Here is a 16,659-nt window from a genome sequence, read left to right as displayed (position 1 = left end):
CGGCGCAGGCGCAATAGACATTTCTTGACTTCCGCTGGCTCCAGGAGCTATAAATACCGATGCCTTCCGTCGCTGGGGTCCTTTCGGGAGAGACTCTCGTCCTGCGTTCCTGTTTCCAGGTCAGTGGGACCAACTCCCTGCTTCGTGGGCGTTTCATCTGCTATGGGATCCGGTCAGTCTGCCTTTTCTGTGGGAACCGTACTATTTAGAATGATTCCGAATTCTCGGCGTTCGTGCCAACTACAACTCGCAAAAAATGGCGTGGGGTGGGTCGGAGAGGCCTCGCGCGCCTCCGTTCTTGGCCGTAGCTAATAAGGAGTGCTGGCGACGGAACTCGAGGGCCTGTAGGACTGCCGTCCTCCACGCCGAAAAGCTTAAGTGCGCGGCGCCCTTATTTCCTAATGCGCCATTATGCCGCCTCCTGGAGTGTCAGCGTCTTCAACTAGAGTTGCAGATAGGGCATTTTGTTTGATTCACTAATTTAGAAGCGGCTTAGCTGCCACTTATTTTTTCTTTGGGGGTAATGTTTAATTTTGTATAATTTTGTATGATAGACTTATTGGTCCTTAATTGCTTGCATTTGCTACTTAAAAAGTATTTAGGCCAACGTGGATAACCCGGGAGGTCACTCTCCCCGGGCTCTGTCCAGGTGGCGTACGGGAGCATAGGGCTCTGCCCGGTGATGTACAGTCCCTTTCCACAACGTTGGAGATAAAGCCGGGCCTTGAGTCTGCGCCTGCATATTCCTACGTCTTCTCAGAGTCCTCTGGACAATGACTGGGGAGAAAAACCATGCAGGAAACAGCTCTGTAGAGCAATCTGTCTGGATCTTTGTTTTAACCTGTTTTGCTGTGCAGAGTTGGGTTAAGGTTTTCCTTCTTTTGCAGCATTTCGTTTGGGATTCCGAATACAACTGGATTTGAGGTGAGGAGATCTACGGATTGCTTTTGACTTATCGGTGTTTGCTAATTTTGTTCCACGAAATTGATTTTCACGTCTTAATATTCGTGATAGAGGAAATTTTTATATTACAAATGGACTAATTTTGACTAAGTGATTAAACCAAGGTCCGCAAAGTTTTCATGCGTGAGCTGTGTAATATGTGTATCTGCTCAGACTGGGAGAACTAAGGATTCGGGTCTATGATATTAGAAATGAAATTGGGCATATACTACAGCATACTTATGAAAGTAACTAATAGATAAAGCATAAAACAGTCAATAGCTAACAAGAACTTGGAGTTTGTGTGAAGCAGTTTATAATCCTGTGGACTTTGACTTGGTTGAAGTGTAGGTGTGAAGGGATGAAGATGAAGGGAAGTGTAATCTCTTCAATAGTGGTACAGTAAGTCTGCTACCAACCTTTCTGCGAGAAGCCTTGTAGACTTATTACATGGCATTACAATATAACCAATTTCATGGTACTGTATAGCACATTGTGTTAGCTGAGTGCATAGGCTAACTTGGGTTTAGTATTCTGACACTGTTCAGATATTCCAACGTGGATACCCCGGGAGGTCACTCTCCCCGGGCTCTGTCCAGGTGGCGTACGGGAGCATAGGGCTCTGCCCGGTGATGTACAGTCCCTTTCCACAACGTTGGAGATGAAGCTGGGCCTTGAGTCTGCGCCTGCATATTCCTACAGCTTCTCAGAGTCCTCTGGACAATGACTGAGGAGACAAACCATGCAGGAAACATCCAGTATACAAAAATTTTAGAGGGGAACTAAGATTGTACAAATGAATCTAATCCTTTTTTCTTTTAATATCATTTTCAGGAGAGAAGAGGAGCCTTACCAGCTTTGCAGTTAGCAATGCTTTGGAGTCTTTCTTTGACAGGGAAATTAGTAAAGTAAAAATTCTCCAGGCAAAACTACTGGAGTGGAACCCATTTCTTTATCCATGGGAATCTTCTTGACCCAGGGATTGAACCTAGATCCTACTGCATTGCAGGTAGATTCTTTACCTTCTGAAACACCAAGTAAAATGAGTAATATATTCATTGAACATAAGCCTGGGAGATTTGGAAGTGTATAGGTAACGGTATTTAACCCCTGGAACTGCACCTTAAAACCCATGAGTTCAAGTGTTCTTGTTGCCCAGGCACTTACTGAAATTTACAAGAAATGTCAGAGACCGTATGGGCAGGTGACCTGGAAGTATAGTGACCTGGAAGGAGACCTTTTCAGGTTTCCTATCTGGTGAAAACTTGATGTTACGACACTAAGATATTGACCTCTTTATTGGTCTTAAAACTGGAAAGTAGGTGCCCATGAGAATCTGCATGTCTTAAAGAAATCCATCAATTTCTAATGGAATTGTGAACTTAAATAAAGATGACTATGTATTTGTGTGGTCTTTTGGGTGTTTTGTTGTTTTTGTCACATCATTCTGATGGTAGAATTTTAGTCCCTTAACTAAGGATCAAACCCAGATTCCCTGCAGTGAAAGCAGCCAGGGAATTCTGTGTGAGTGTTCCGTCAATCCTGGTAGGTTTTGCTGTAGCTGAAGGTCTGAAGCTCTTGTGTTAAATTTTGGCATTTGTGTACGACGACTATTGGGAAATGCATTCATTGTTCAGTTAGCAAGTCCTGTCTAATTCTTTAGGACCCCCGTGGACTGTAGCACACAAGGCTTCCTCTGTCCTCCACTGTCTCCCAGAGTTTGCTCAGACTTAGGTCCATTGTGTCAGTGATGCTATCTAACCATTTGATCTCTGCCTTCAGTCTTTGCCAGCATCAAGGTTTTTTTCCATCTGGCTACTGTATTGGAGCTTCAGCAGCAGTCTTTCAAATGAATATTCAGAGTTGATAACCTGTAACATTGACTGGTTTGATCTTGCTGGCCAAGGGACTCTCTCATCTGCAGGACCACAGTTTGAAGGCATCAACCTTTTTTATGGTTTACGTGAATACTGGAAAAACTGGCTTTGACAACGTGGACCTCGATAAAAGCTTGAGTTGGTCTCTTTTTTTTTTACTGGGTTGAGAATTCAAAGGTGGTGCTCTGTCACTAAGTTGTGGACTCTTCACTACCCTATGGACAGTAGCCTGCTGGGCCCCTCAGCCCATCTAGTTATCCAGGCAGGAAAAGAGGTTACCATTTCCTATTCAGTGGATCTTAACCCAGGGATAGAACTAATGTCTCTTGTGTCTCCTACATTGGCAAGCAGATTCTTTACCACCTTGGCACCTGGGAAGCACACAGTGTTTAACCTGTCTGTAAGTTTTATAGATTTATACTTTTCTAAATTTACAGGTGTTGAGAGGTCTGCTCCTTTGTCAAAGGGGTGTGCTTAAGTCACAATAGAACTTTGTCAAGCCCTTTTACAGGCTGCAGCATTATGGGAAAGTCATGAGACCCTGAAGGATGGGGACTATTGGGCAGCCATTTGGAAGGTAGAGTCTATCTTCAGTGCGGCCATAAATAGGGAATTTTACAAGATGGGGAGGTGGATTACCTTGTTTAGAAGCCATTGGGTCAGGTATAAGGGAATTTTTTTAACTTGGTGGGCTGTGGCACAAATATTCAGATTCAAGAGGTTAAAAGAATAGGTCCTGTCTGGGACTGCCTCCCTAGGTTCCTCTGTCCACTGTCTTCCATTGGCTCAAGTTATTGTCCATTAAATTGGTGATGCTGTCTAGCCAACTCATCCTCAGCCTGTTGGGTTGCTTTATGGCTAGCTGTAGTGGATCAGACAGTAAGTACTTGGCATATGTTAATCACAGCCCCAGGGGGTGGGTATTAATCTGACTGCTTTTATGGGGGAACTCAGGAAGAGGGAAATAATTGCCTAAATCTACAACTAGGAAGTAGACTGGTCCTGTTTCCCCAGGGTTGGCCCTGTGTCCAGTTCACACTTTGGCTGAGTTCAGTTCAGTCGCTCAGTTTCCGACTTTGCAACCCCATGAATTGCAGCCAGGCCTCTCTGTCTGTCACCAACTCCCGGAGTTCACTCAAACTCATGTCCATCTAGTTGGTGATGCCATCTCATCCTCTCCCCTTCTGCCCCCAATGCCTCCCAAGGTGAAAGCTGAAGTAGCTCAGTTATGTCCGACTCTGTGACCCCGTGGACTGTAGCCTACCAGGCTCCTCTGTCCATGGGATTCTCCAGGCAAGAATACTGGAGTGGGTTGCCATTTCCTTCTCCAGGGGATCTTCCCGACCCAGGGATCCAACCCAGGTCTGCATTGGAGGCAGACGCTTCAACCTCTGAGCCACCAGGGAAGGCACCTCTTCGCATGAGGTGGCCAAAGTATTGGAGTTTCAGCTTTAGCATCAGTCCTTCCAAAGAACACCCAGGACTGATATTTAGAATGGACTGGTTGGATCTCCTTGCAGTCCAAGGGACTCTCAAGAGTCTTCTCCAACACCACAGTTCAAAAGAATTTTTCAGCGCTCAGCTTTCTTCATAGTCCCAACTCTCGTATCCATACATGACCACTGGAAAAACCATAGCCTTGACTAGATGGGCCTTTGGTGGCAAAGAGTAATGTCTCTGCTTTTGAATATACTATCTAGGTTGGTCTTAACTTTCCCTCCAAGGAGTAAGCGTCTTTTAATTCATGGCTGCAATCACCATCTGCAGTGATTTTGGAGCCCAGAAAAATAAGTCTTATACTGTTTCCATTGTTTCCTCATCTGTTTGCCATGAAGTGATGGGACCAGATCTTCATTTTCTGAATGTTGAGCTTTAAGCCAACTTTTTCACTCTCTTTCACTTTCATCAAGAGGCTTTTTAGTTCCTCTTCACTTTCTGCCATAGGGGTGGTGTCATCTGCATATCTGAGGTGATATTTCTTCCATCAATCTTGATTCCACCTTGTGCTTCTTCCAGCCCAGTGTTTCTCATGATGTACTCTGCATCTAAGTTAAATAAGCAGTGACAATATGCAGCCTTGACATACTCCTTTTCCTATTTGGAACCAGTCTGTGTTCCATGTCCAGTTCTAACTTGCTTCCTGACCTGCATATAGGCCTCGTTCCCACATAAATGCTTTTGAATGGTAGATGCGCAATAAATCTGAATGGTGTTTTTAGTATAAATTCTCAGGGTAGGGTAGGGTTCTAGGTGGGATTTCTTCCAGTATCCAAGTGTCAAATCAGTCTCTCAGTTGAGTCCAACTCTGCAATCCCATGGACTGCAGCACACCAAGCTTCCCTGCACTTTACCATCTGGAGCTTGCTCAAACTTCCTGTCTGTTGAGTCGTCATCCTCTGTCATCCCCTTCTGCCTTCAGTCTTTCCCAACATTAGGGGCTTTTCACTCAAGCAAACCTGTCAGAAGTATTCTAGGTCACACCCTTTCTGCTAAACTTCAGGTTGCAACACACCTACCCGTAGACTAAAACAGGTTCTTCTGGCTTTTTTCTGCATATAGGCCTTGATAGTCATATCAGTTGTTGCTAAACTGAGTGCCTGAATTTGAATCCTGATACCACTTGTAGTCCCTGTGACCTTGGGCAAGCTGCTTCTTTCTGCCTCAATCCATGTGCTCTTACATAGAATGTATGCATACATGCTCAATTGTATCTGACTGACCGCATGGGCTGTACCCCGCCAAGCAGCTCTATTGTCCGTCAAATTTCCCAAGCAAGAATACTGAAGTGGGTTGCCATTTCCTTCTCCAGGGGATCTTCCAACCCAGAGCTCAAACCCATGTCTCCTACGTTGACAGGCGGATTCTTTACCAACTGCACCACCTGGGAATCATGGGGACACTAAAAGTACCGACTTCTTGGATTTGTAAGGAGAATTAGTGTTAATGTTTGTAGAAAACTTAGTCTGCTAAGTACAATGAGCCTGCAGGAAAATTCTCTGACTTCAAACAACTAGGGACTTCATAAAGTGCTCTGAAGTGCTGTTTGAGTGCAGCACTTTAACAGCATAATCTTGAAGGATTTGAAATAGCTCAGCTGGAATTCCATCATCTCCTCTAGCTTTGTTCATAGTAATGCTTCCCAAGGCCCAACTTCCTTAGGATTTCCCTGGTGGCTCAGATGGTTAAGCGTCTGTCTACAATGTGGGAGACCCGGGTTTCATCCCTGGGTTGGGAAGATCCCCTGGAGAAGGAAATGGCAATTCACTCCAGTACTATTGCCTGGAAAATCCCATGGACAGAGGAGCCTGGTAGGCTACAGTCCATGGGGTCGCAAAGAGTCGGACACGACTGAGCGACTTCACTTCACAAGGCCCAACTTGACTTCACACTGCAGGATGTCTGGCTCTATGTGAGTGACCACACCAGTTGATCCATTCAGTTTTATTGAATAAAGTCTTAGCACCAAAGGTAAATTACCTACTAAATCAAGTTCTTGTTTTGCTTGGAACCCTACCTATCCAGGAGAGAAAGGGGGATTAGTACCCTCCAAGATCAGCTAACTAGGAAATAGCAGAGCCAGGGTTTAAACCCATCTCCAAAACTGTATCAAGGTATACTACTAACTTTGAACAAGGCAGTGTGGTAAGGTATGTGCATTACTTCATCTAATACTCCAGGCACCCCTGTAAAGTAGGTACAGTGTTTGCCCATTTTGCAGTGGAGACTGAACTTGGAGTTGAGGAACTTGCCCAACTTACATAGCCAGTAAGTGGCAAAGCATGCATCTGAGCAAGAAAGTTGACTGCAGAACCTGTACTCAAACTACATCATACCATGCCTTTGGAAATTTTAGCTGTTTTCACCCTTTGTATTCAGCTAATTAGTACCCACTACACCATTAAATGTCTCAGTTGTAATGAGGTATAAATCTGCCATGTGCCTGGGTCTACTTGACTCTGAAAAATATCAATACTTAGATAGACATTACTTTGCCAACAAAGGTCCGTCTAGTCAAAGCTGTGGTTTTTCCAGCAGTCGTGTGGATGTGAGAGTTGGACCATAAAGAAAGCGGAGAGCTGAAGAATTGATATTTTGAACTGTGGTGTTGGAGAAGACTCTTGAGAGTCCCTTGGACTGCAAGGAGAGCCAACCAATCCATCCTAAAGGAAATCAGTCCTGAATATTCATTGGAAGGATTGATGCTGAAGCTGAAAGTCCAATACTTTGGCCACCTGATGTGAAGAACTGACTCATTTGAAAAGACCCTGATGCTGGGAAAGATTGAAGGCAGGAGGAGAAGCGGATGACAGAGGATGAGATGGTTGGATGACATCAACTCAATGGACATGAGTTTGAGTAAACTCCAGGAGTTGTCAATGAACAGGGAGGCCTGATGTACTGCAATCCATGGGGTCACAAAGAGTCGGACACTGAGCAACTGAACTGAACTGAGACAGACATGAGTGCAGTTTGCTAGGGAGTAAGAGCCTTTCCTGGCTATTAACCTCTGTCTTTCACCACTTTCTGTCTTTGTGTACATCTTTCCCTCTGATGGATGGGATCTTAGTTCCCCAACCAGGGATCAAATCCAGGCCCCCATGGAGTGGAAGGGTGGAGCCTTAGCCACTGTACTGCCAAGGAAGTCCCAGAACCTGTATCTTTATGAAGATTTCTGACATTTGATGATGATTTGCCAAGTGCTAGGCATTCTCTAAGCCTTAAAACAGCCCTATACATGCAAGGACTCTTTTTTATGTCCATGTATAGAAAAGGAAGATAATCAAGGCTAGATTAGTTGCCCAAAGTCACACATCTTTAGATAAAGGTTTGCATCTTTGGAGTCTGAACTCAACCACCATCCTTACCTCCCTTTCCCCTAAGGACCCAGAACAGCCTCTCTTGAAGGGAGGGTGGGCACCTTGAGCATTACATCATGATAACATTATTATCATTCTAATGTGATTACTTTTTACTTGATGTCCATCTAACCTGGAACACTGGAGTGGGTTGCCATTTCCTTATCCAAACCTACCAGTTGAGTTATCCTCAAAGAATGGGATGTTTGGCACATAGCAAACACTGGTTGATGACTTTGTTTTTCTGTGTTCTATTTTATTGGTTTCTGTTTTTATCTTTATTATGGTCTTTCTTCTGTTTCCTAGTTTCCTAAGGTAGAAGCTGAGGTAATTAATTTAAGACCTTTCCTTTTTTTCTAGGACAGGCGTTTAGAGCTATGAGTTTCCCTAATCCTGCTCTGACAACATCCCATAAGTGAAAAACAAAAGCAGCATCCCGCAAGTTCTGCTAAGTTCTCTTTTCATTTAATTCAGTTCAAAATACTCTCAAATTCTGTTTTGATTTCTTCTTTGATCTGTGGGCTACTTAAAAGTACATGTTTATTGTTTATATTTTTGTTTATTCAGGCCATACCACAGGGCTTGCAATTTCCCACCAGGGACTGAACCCAGGCCATGGCGGTGAAAATGCTGAGTCCTAACCACTAGACCCCAGGGAATTCCCAAAGTGTATTTTTAAATAATTGGGAGTTTTTCAAAGATCTTTCATTTATTGGTTTCTACTTTCCATTGTAGCCTGATTATATACTTTGTGTGATTGAATCTTTTTAAATTTAACAAGACTTTTTCTATAACCCAGTATATTGGGAATTGTTTCACGTGCACTCAGAAGGCATGTATGTTACTGTCTGAAGAAATCAAGGTGGAATGTGAAAGATGACGTATTCTGTAAATGTCAATCAGTTCAAATCCATTGAAAGTGTTGTTCAAGTCTATCCTGGCTGATTTTCTTCCTACCTATCAGTAATATTGAGAGTAAGGTACTGAAATGTCCACCTGTCTTTGTGGATTTGTCTATTTCCTCTAGAAGTTCTATCAGTTTTTGCTACACATATTTGGGACCTCTGTTATTAGTTGCATATATTTAGGATTGTGCATTTTAATTTTCTCCTTTACCATAGTGAAAGCACCTTCTTTTTTAAAATTTTTAATTGGAGGATAATTGCTTTACAGCGTTGAGTTGGTTTGTCATACAACAACGTGAATCAGCTATAAGTATACATATGTCCCTGCTCTCTTGAACCTCCCTCTCATGCCCCGCCCTCACCCAAGCCCACCCCTCTAAGTTGTCACAGAGAACCAGGTTGAGCTCCCTGTGTTATACAGCAACTTCCCACTAGCTATCTATTTTACATGTGGTAATTCCCAAGTAATAGAAATGATAAAGAATCCGCCTGCCAGTGCAGGAGAAGGAAGAGATGTAGGTTCTATCCCTGGGTTGGGAAGATCCCCTGGAGGAGGAAATGGCAACCCACTCTAGTATTCTTGCCTGGGAAGTCCCATGGCCAGAGGAGCCTGGCAGGCTACAGTCCATGGAGTTGCAAAAGTCTTGGCAACTAAACAACAACAACAATGTATAGGTTTCAATGCTCCTCTCTCAGTTCCTCCCCCTCCCTCCCCCGCTGTGTCCCCAAGTCTAGTCTCTATGTCTGCACCTCTATTCCTGCCCTGCAGATAGGTTCACCAGTATCACTTTTCCAGATTCCATATATATGCATTTAAATACGATACTTGTTTTTCTCTGACTTACTTCACTCTGTATAACAGACTCTAGGTTCATCCACCTCACTACAACTGACTCAGATACTTTCTTTATTTCAATAATACTCTGCTCTGAAATTTACTTTGCTATTAATATAGCTGCTCCAGCTTTTTTTTTGCCTAGTGTTACCAGAGTCTCTTTTTCTGTCTTTTTACTCTGCTATTTGTGTAGAGTTGACCCTTGAACAACAATGGGGTGCTCCTGTATTGGCCCTCCATATCTGTGATTCTGCAACTTGGAGTTTAACCAACCTCTGATTGTGTGGTACTGTAGTACATAGTTCATATTTATTGAAAAAAGTCTGAGTGTAAGTGGACCTGTGCAGTTCAAAACTGTTGTTCAAGGGTCAGCTGTGTTTCTGTTGAATGTGTATTTCTTGCAGGCAGTGTGTGGTTGGGTCTCGCTTTTCCTATTCATTATGACAGTCTCTGTCTTGTATTTGGAGTGTTCAAACCATGTTCATTTTTATTTTAGTTCATTCTGTCTGTGGTGGCTCTTTATTGCTGCACTCAGCCTTTTTCTAGTTGCGGCTAGCGGGGGCTACTTTTTGCTGCAGCTCGAGGGCTTCTCGTTGCGGTGGCTTCTCTCGTGGGGCACAGGCTCTGGGGCACATAGGCTTCAGTAGTCGAGGCTCGTGGGCTCTAGAGCACAGGCTTAGTAGCTGTGGTGCACAGGCTAAGTTGCTCCACTGCATGTGGGATCTTCCCGGACCAGGGATCGAACCGCCATCCCTCGCATTGCAAGGTGGATTCTTAACCACTGGACCACCAGGGAAGCCTCCAGACCATGTTTATTTTTTATCACACATCTGTTGCCTTATAGTTTATAGGTTTATATTTCTAACAGTTTTTTAGCCATTATTTCTTCATATATTTTAAGAAACAAAAAGCATTTTATTTATTTGGCTGTGTGGGTTCTTAGTTGTGGCATGAGGGATCTTAGTTTCCTGACCAGGGATTGAACCCTGGCCTCCTGCAATGGGAGCATGGAATTCCAGCCACTGGACCACCAGGGAAGTCCCTTCTTCACATATTTTCTATTCCCAGTTCCTCCTTATTTTCAGGGTCTCCAGTTACCTGCAGAGCAGGCCACTTATTAAAGTTATTCCATAGTTCACTCATACTCTTTTCACTTAAAATTTTTTCTGTTTCATTTTGGATAGTTTCTTTTGCTATGCATGAGGTTCACTAATCACTGCTTTTCCAGTATCTAATCTATTATTAATGCCATCCACTATATTTATCATCTTAGATATTATCAAGAAGTTCACTTTGGATCTTTTTATATCTTCCATGTCACTACTTAACTTTTGGACATATGGAATACAGTTAGAATAACTTTTAATATTCACTTCTAATTCTATCATCTATGTCATTTCTAAGTCAGATTCAATCGACTGTCCTCCTTACTATGGTTTATGTTCAGTAAATAAAATACAACAATAATAGAGTGAAAAATTAATATTTATGTTCAAAGAAGATAAATGGGGCCAAAGAAGGCTTCACGGAGATGGCAAATAAAATTTAGCCTTAAATATATATATTTGATATATATGTAAAAAGAATTCAGCTAGACAGGAAAGAAAGCACTGGTAGAAAAGGTGAGAAAGGTGAGAAAGCAGGAGTGAGCATGGGCACGTTGAGAGGACAGTGCAGAAGCCAAGGGGGAGATGGGAAAACAACAGCTTGGGGCATTTGGTGCTCCTAGCACAGCACTGAAGAGATATGTCAGTCTTCAGACTTAGAAAATGAGCTTATGGATGCTGGGGAGAAGGATGGGGGGAAAGGATAGCTAGGAAGTCTGGGATGAACATGTACACACTGCTATATTTAAGATGGGTAACCAACAAGGTCCTCCTGTGTAGCACAGGGAATCTGCCACATAACTCAGTGTTATGGGGAGAGTGTTATGGAGTTTGGGGGAGAATGGATACATGTATATATATGGCTGAGTCCCCTCCCTGTTCACTTGAAACTGTCAAACATTGTTAATCAGCTATATTCTAATACAAAATAAAAAGTTAAGAAAAAAAGAAATATGTGAATCTCTACAGATTTTTAAGCAAGTCAAAGTCTTATAGTCATGATTTAGGGAGACTAACTTGGGGATCTTGATGGAATGAAATGAAGGCCAGGAGGTGCTGCTTTAGACCAGAGGGGCAAAAATAAAACATGGAGAGGAGAGGGAAGAACCAGAAAAGATATTGAAGTTTGAGAAACTTTTAACCTTGGCTTGAAGGATGAAGGGTGAGGGTGGGGGATCTTGATCCATGGAAAATGAGTCTTATTTGGTATATTGAGTCTTCTGCGTAGAGCCATAAGACTAAAACCCAGCGCAGAGGTCAGTACCAGACCAGATGGGCTGTCCTCTCAGTTAAAAGGTGGTGGCTCAGCCCCGAACAAGATTTCTGAAGTCCATCCACTTGTATCATGACCCCAGACAACTTGTTTAACGTCTTTGAACCGCATTTTTTTTCATTTTCCAACTGTCAAGAGTTTTGTGAGGAACAAATGGATGGATGTGTGTCTGAAGTTCAAGTTAGAGGTTTTACAAAATAGGTAACAATACTTATCTTTATAATTACATCAAGCTATGTGAATGAATAAGATCTTGGAGGAAGACAGCAGAGACAGAGATCCCAGGGCTAAAACTTGGAGGAATTTCACAGCATATCATCCAAAAGGGGAGTCCGTGATGGAGGCAGAAGTAAACTTGAGGAGGTAAGAAACCTTGAAAATGGGGCGTGCTTTGGGGTGGACTCAGTATGGAAGAAATTCAGCTGGTAAAGACTCATCCGGAGCTTCCCTGGTGGTTCAGATGGTAAAAAAAAATAAATCATCTGCCTGCAATGTAGGAGACCTGGGTTCAATCCCTGGGTTGGGAAGATACCCTGGAGGAGGAAATGGCAACCCACTCCAGTATTCTTGCCTGAGAAATCCCAGGGACAGAGGAGCCTGGTGGACTACAGTTCATGGGGTCACCAAGAGTTGGACACAACTGAGCGACTAACACTTTTACTTCAAACACTCATCAAAAGTGTCCATCTAGAGTTCAGGAATGATAGCATGACTTTCAGAGTCAAGAGTACATGAAATGGAGAAAACACCCTTCTGCAGAGGTCACTCCTTTGACCTGGGAGACCCCCAGACACAATGAAAAGGCCTGAAAGGTGACCACAGGAAACTTGAAATACTGAAGAACTGCCTGAATCCATCCTGAACAAGGAGCATGTTAACAAGAGAAGGGTAGGCAGCTAGCTTACCTAGCTAGCTCCCAACCTCAGTTCACAGCCTCTTCTTTCTTATCTGGCCTCCCTGCCTCACTCTTGGTTTCCCCTCCACCAAAGCCTATTCTCTAAACAAAAATCTGTCACTCATGTGCTCAGATCCCTTCCAGAGTTCCCCATTTCCCCAGGATAGAGGCGGTCTCCTTAGACTAAACCGCTAAGTCCCTCCCACGGCACCCTGTGCCCCCAGTCGGACTTGGGCAGTTTCCCCAACCCACCAGAGGCTTTTATCGCTCCCTGTCCTCGCAAGGATGATTCTCCTAGGATGCCCTACCCTCTTGGGCTTAACCTGGAAAACCTTCCTTAAGTCCCGGCTGAGCTAGATGACCCTGTGCGCACCCTTGTCACAACAGCCCTTGTCACAGCCCTGAGTAGTTGCTGACAGTCTGACTTCTCATCTTTCTCTGACGGAAAGCCCCTTGAGAGCAGGGACGATCAGTGTCTCTTTTATCCGTACAGTCCCTTCCATACCATATTTTTTCCCCAGGCAAACCCTGATTTCAAGCAGTCTTTCTGGTTGTCAGTCCACTCGTTCCAATTTAGGGCCTTCAAGACACACACCCGTTCTGTAACCCCGGGCCGGTGCGGAAAGAGCCTGGTGGCGAGCGCCCTAGCCGGGTCGCGCCACCGGCACCTCCCGGGGCGGCCGCCAGGGGGCGCCGGGCTCTTTGTTTTCTTTTCTGGCCCGGGGTCGGGGCCGGAGGCCCGCAGAGCGCATGCTCTGGGGCAGTTCGCGGCCGGGCGGGCGAGCGGAGGAGTTCCTTGTGGCAGACCTGCAGCGAGGTAGGTCGCGCCACTCACGCACGGAGGGTCTGGGCGGAGGGCGGCGCGCGGGGCGGGCGCAGCCCGGGAGCGCCGGCGGGCGGCGACGGGCCGGGGCGGTTGCCCGCGCGCGTCCGTGTGGCGCGGCGCCGGCCCCACGTGAAGCCAGCGCGGCTGGGAGGCGCGGGTGCGGGCGCGCGGGTCTGCGGCCCCGTGGGGCGCCGGGGAGCCAGCCCGCCCGCCCGGGCCCCGCCTCGCCGGAGAGAGGGCCGCGCGGCCCCTCCGCCGCCGCGCCTCGCGTGCCCGGCCCGCGCCGCCCGCGGGGGCGGGAGATTCAAACGGCCCGAGCGCGGCCGGCTGGGGTTTTGCGCGCGGCCGCGGTGACCTCGGCGCCCGCGATGCGTAGAGCCGCGCGCCTCCCGGACCGGGGCGGCCGCCCCGGCGGTGCAGCATTTCCGGAGCGGGAAAGTGATTTTTAAAAGTCCAGCACTGGTTTGGAGAGTGCGGTTTGCGGAGCGGGGTGGGAATCCCGCCCGGCAAGGGTCGGCTCGAGGAGCTCGAGAGTAGGCTGCCGAGGGTCTGCGTAGGGAGTGAAATCTCAGCGTCAACAGGCACCGCCACGACTGTTGACCAGTAGGAGAGGTGTGCCGGGAACTCCACATCAACTCATCTGTCAGCAGATTAATCGCTGGCAGTCTCCTCCGTGCCGCGCGTGCAGGGCTGGGGAAAATGGTGAAAGGGCCCCGGGTGGCCTTGATCGAGCTCCCTGCCTCCCCTGGGGAGGCCCATGTGGGGCCACAATTACTGTCCAGGGTGATCCCCAAGGTGTGCCCATGGAGCCGGGACGCTCGCTACTCCTGGCGGATATTAACCAAGGTGCTCCAAGTGTGACTTGAGTGCCTATAGCAGAAGTCGAGTGTAGGGAGTGTGGGTGGGGATCTCGGATGTTCACCCAAGCCTGGGCAGGAGGATGAGTGATGGCTTTCCAGCCGAGGTGACTCTTGGCCAGGGTTTTGAAAGAACAGAGGAGTTATTCAGGCTGACCGAGGGTGGAGGGTTTCTGGCGATCCAGGCAGGGAACACAGCACGTGCAAATGCAGGAAGGTGTGGGTGAGTGTTGTCATCAGAGGTACCACGGTGTTTAAGTCTGATTGGCACACAGGGTACCAGGAGAGGAAGAGCAAGATGATCGAGCAGGGGCTGGGTCTCCAAAGGTCTGGAGAGCAAGTGCTGGGTGGGGCGGAGAAGGCAGAGACAGTTTTACCCAAGAAGGGCATCAGAGTGGAGTCTGGAAAGGTAAACTAGGATTTCTCCATGCTCTTGTTGGGAAGCCATCCCAAGAACAGGAATCCTGTTCAGCTTTGCAACTGCCTAGTTGGCTACCCCTGGGCCATCCATCTAATCCCCCTGGGCCTTGTCCTTACCTGTAAGATGAAGATAAGAGAGTTACTAATATCCTGTAAAGCTGTGGTTCTAACACCTGGGGTAAGGTGTAGCCTCATTCTGCTGGGGAAAATGAATGCACTTAAGCCTAGGCTCCCCTCTGTATTTTTGGGCTTCCTTGGTAGCTCCGTTGGTTAAGAATCTGCCTGTGATGGAGGAGACCCAGGTTTGATCCCTGGATGGGCAAGATCCCCTGGAGAAGGAAACGGCAACCCACTCCAGTATTCTTGCCTGGAAAATCCCATGGACAGAGGAGTCTGGCAGGCTACAGTCCATGGGGTCACCAAGAGTCTGACACGACTTAGCGACTTAAACCACCACCACCCCCTCTGTATTGATGGGGGATCCTGGTAAGGAGCTCTTGGGTGAGGTGTACCAGCTCAATGCCTGACATCAGGCAGGAAGGAGTTGCTCCCCCAGTGTTTGTTGACAGACAAACAGAGCCTCTCTCCTCCCTTCCCTCACAAAGAGATTCTTCAGCCCTTGCATCTGTCTGGCAAGTGTTTGCCTCCTGACACTGGGGTGGCTGGGTGGGGACAGCTGCTGTGGTTGGAGAGGGCTCTGTCTCCCTTTGCAGAGATGAGGTCACAGGGGGTCATAGCAGGAACACGAGGGCCCTGGTAGACTGTCTAGTCTACCAAATGGAAAAACAGGCCCAGGGAGACGTGGGGATGGGGGATGCTCTGGTCCTGGTGGGGCGTGGTCAGCAGACCTGGGCTGTCACCCCACTTCTGTGTGGCCTGGGCCCCCTTCCCCTGAGAATACCAGGATGATCACACCTCTGAGGGCAGGATGCGAGTATTCCAGGATTGACTGGCACATGTTGTTGTTCAGTCGCTAAGTCATGTCCGACTCTGTAACTCCATGGATTGCAGCATGCCAAGCTCCTCTGTCCTCTGCCATCTCCCAGAGGTTGCTCACATTCATTTCCATTGTGTTGGTGTTGCTCTCTAACCATCTCATCCCCTGCTGCCCCCTTCTCCTTTTGCCTTCAGTCTTTCCCAGTCTCTCCCAAGAGTCTTTTCCAGTGAGCTGGCTCTTTGTATCGGTGCCCAAAGTATCGGAGCTTCAGCTTCAGCATCAGTCCTTCCAATGAATATTCAGGGTTGATCTCCTTTAGGATTGACTGGTTTGATTTCCTTGCAGTCCACAGGACTCTCGAGGGTCTTCTTCAGCACCATAATTGGAAAGCATCAGTTCTTCACCTTAGGAGCCTGTTAGTGGAAGTTGACTCTGTATCTGACTTATTGAGATTGTATCTCAGTTTTCTTCCAGACTGAACTCCTTGAAGATGGAAGCTGTGTTTGTCTGTTGGGGAGTGAGGGGTGGTGACAAAAGACTAGGACCTATACCCAGCCCAGACTCTCGATGTCTACTTAAGAAAACACACCCAGGGACTTCCCTGGTGGTCCAGTGGTTAAGACACCACATTTCCACTGTAGAGGACACAGGTTCAATCCCTGGTCAAGGAACTAAGAGAAATTAAAATAAATAAATAAAACCTAGAGTGGTTAGAGACGAAGTCTGTCCAAAGGGCTGATTTGTGCGGTAGAAAACATGCATGTGGGTCATGGGTGCAGGGCTCCACCTTTTAGAAGGTGCCCTCTCATTCCCCGCATTGCCTCCGGGATGGTTCATAGACACTGCAGTGCCTGGAGTCCTCCCTTTGAGAGATGAAGACTCTCAAGTTCAAAGGGGACTCAGGTGGGCTGGACTTAAAAGCCAGTGCGC

At 46.7% G+C, this 16,659-nt stretch overlaps 1 protein-coding gene and 3 non-coding genes across 13 annotated transcripts in view; all 4 read left to right on the top strand.

Moving 5' to 3' along the window:
• Window positions 1-79: 79 nt before the first annotated feature.
• RCC1 (regulator of chromosome condensation 1) overlaps window positions 80-16,659 on the top strand; it is a 31,352-nt gene continuing 14,772 nt past the window's right edge. For 6 of the 10 annotated variants that reach the window (XM_042245062.1, XM_060410632.1, XM_060410629.1 and 3 more), the window contains exon 1: window positions 13,452-13,506. The gene's annotated coding sequence lies outside the window, so the exon portion shown is untranslated. Of the gene's footprint in view, window positions 173-887; window positions 925-1,776; window positions 12,158-13,451; window positions 13,507-14,218; window positions 16,633-16,659 lie in introns of those variants that run through there. The other 4 variants (XM_060410631.1, XM_042245057.2, XM_060410628.1 and 1 more) reach the window with 3 other exon arrangements.
• Window positions 604-807, top strand: LOC114113368 (small nucleolar RNA SNORA73 family). Its single transcript, XR_003588409.1, has one exon. It is a non-coding gene; the product is annotated as a small nucleolar RNA SNORA73 family (small nucleolar RNA).
• On the top strand, window positions 1,496-1,699 carry LOC114113367 (small nucleolar RNA SNORA73 family). Its single transcript, XR_003588408.1, has one exon. It is a non-coding gene; the product is annotated as a small nucleolar RNA SNORA73 family (small nucleolar RNA).
• Window positions 16,328-16,400, top strand: TRNAG-UCC (transfer RNA glycine (anticodon UCC)). The gene has a single exon. It is a non-coding gene; the product is annotated as a tRNA-Gly (tRNA).

This window comes from Ovis aries, chromosome 2 (assembly GCF_016772045.2).
Source record: "Ovis aries strain OAR_USU_Benz2616 breed Rambouillet chromosome 2, ARS-UI_Ramb_v3.0, whole genome shotgun sequence".
NCBI lineage: Eukaryota > Metazoa > Chordata > Mammalia > Artiodactyla > Bovidae > Ovis > Ovis aries.
This window is presented reverse-complemented; position numbering and strand designations above follow the sequence as displayed.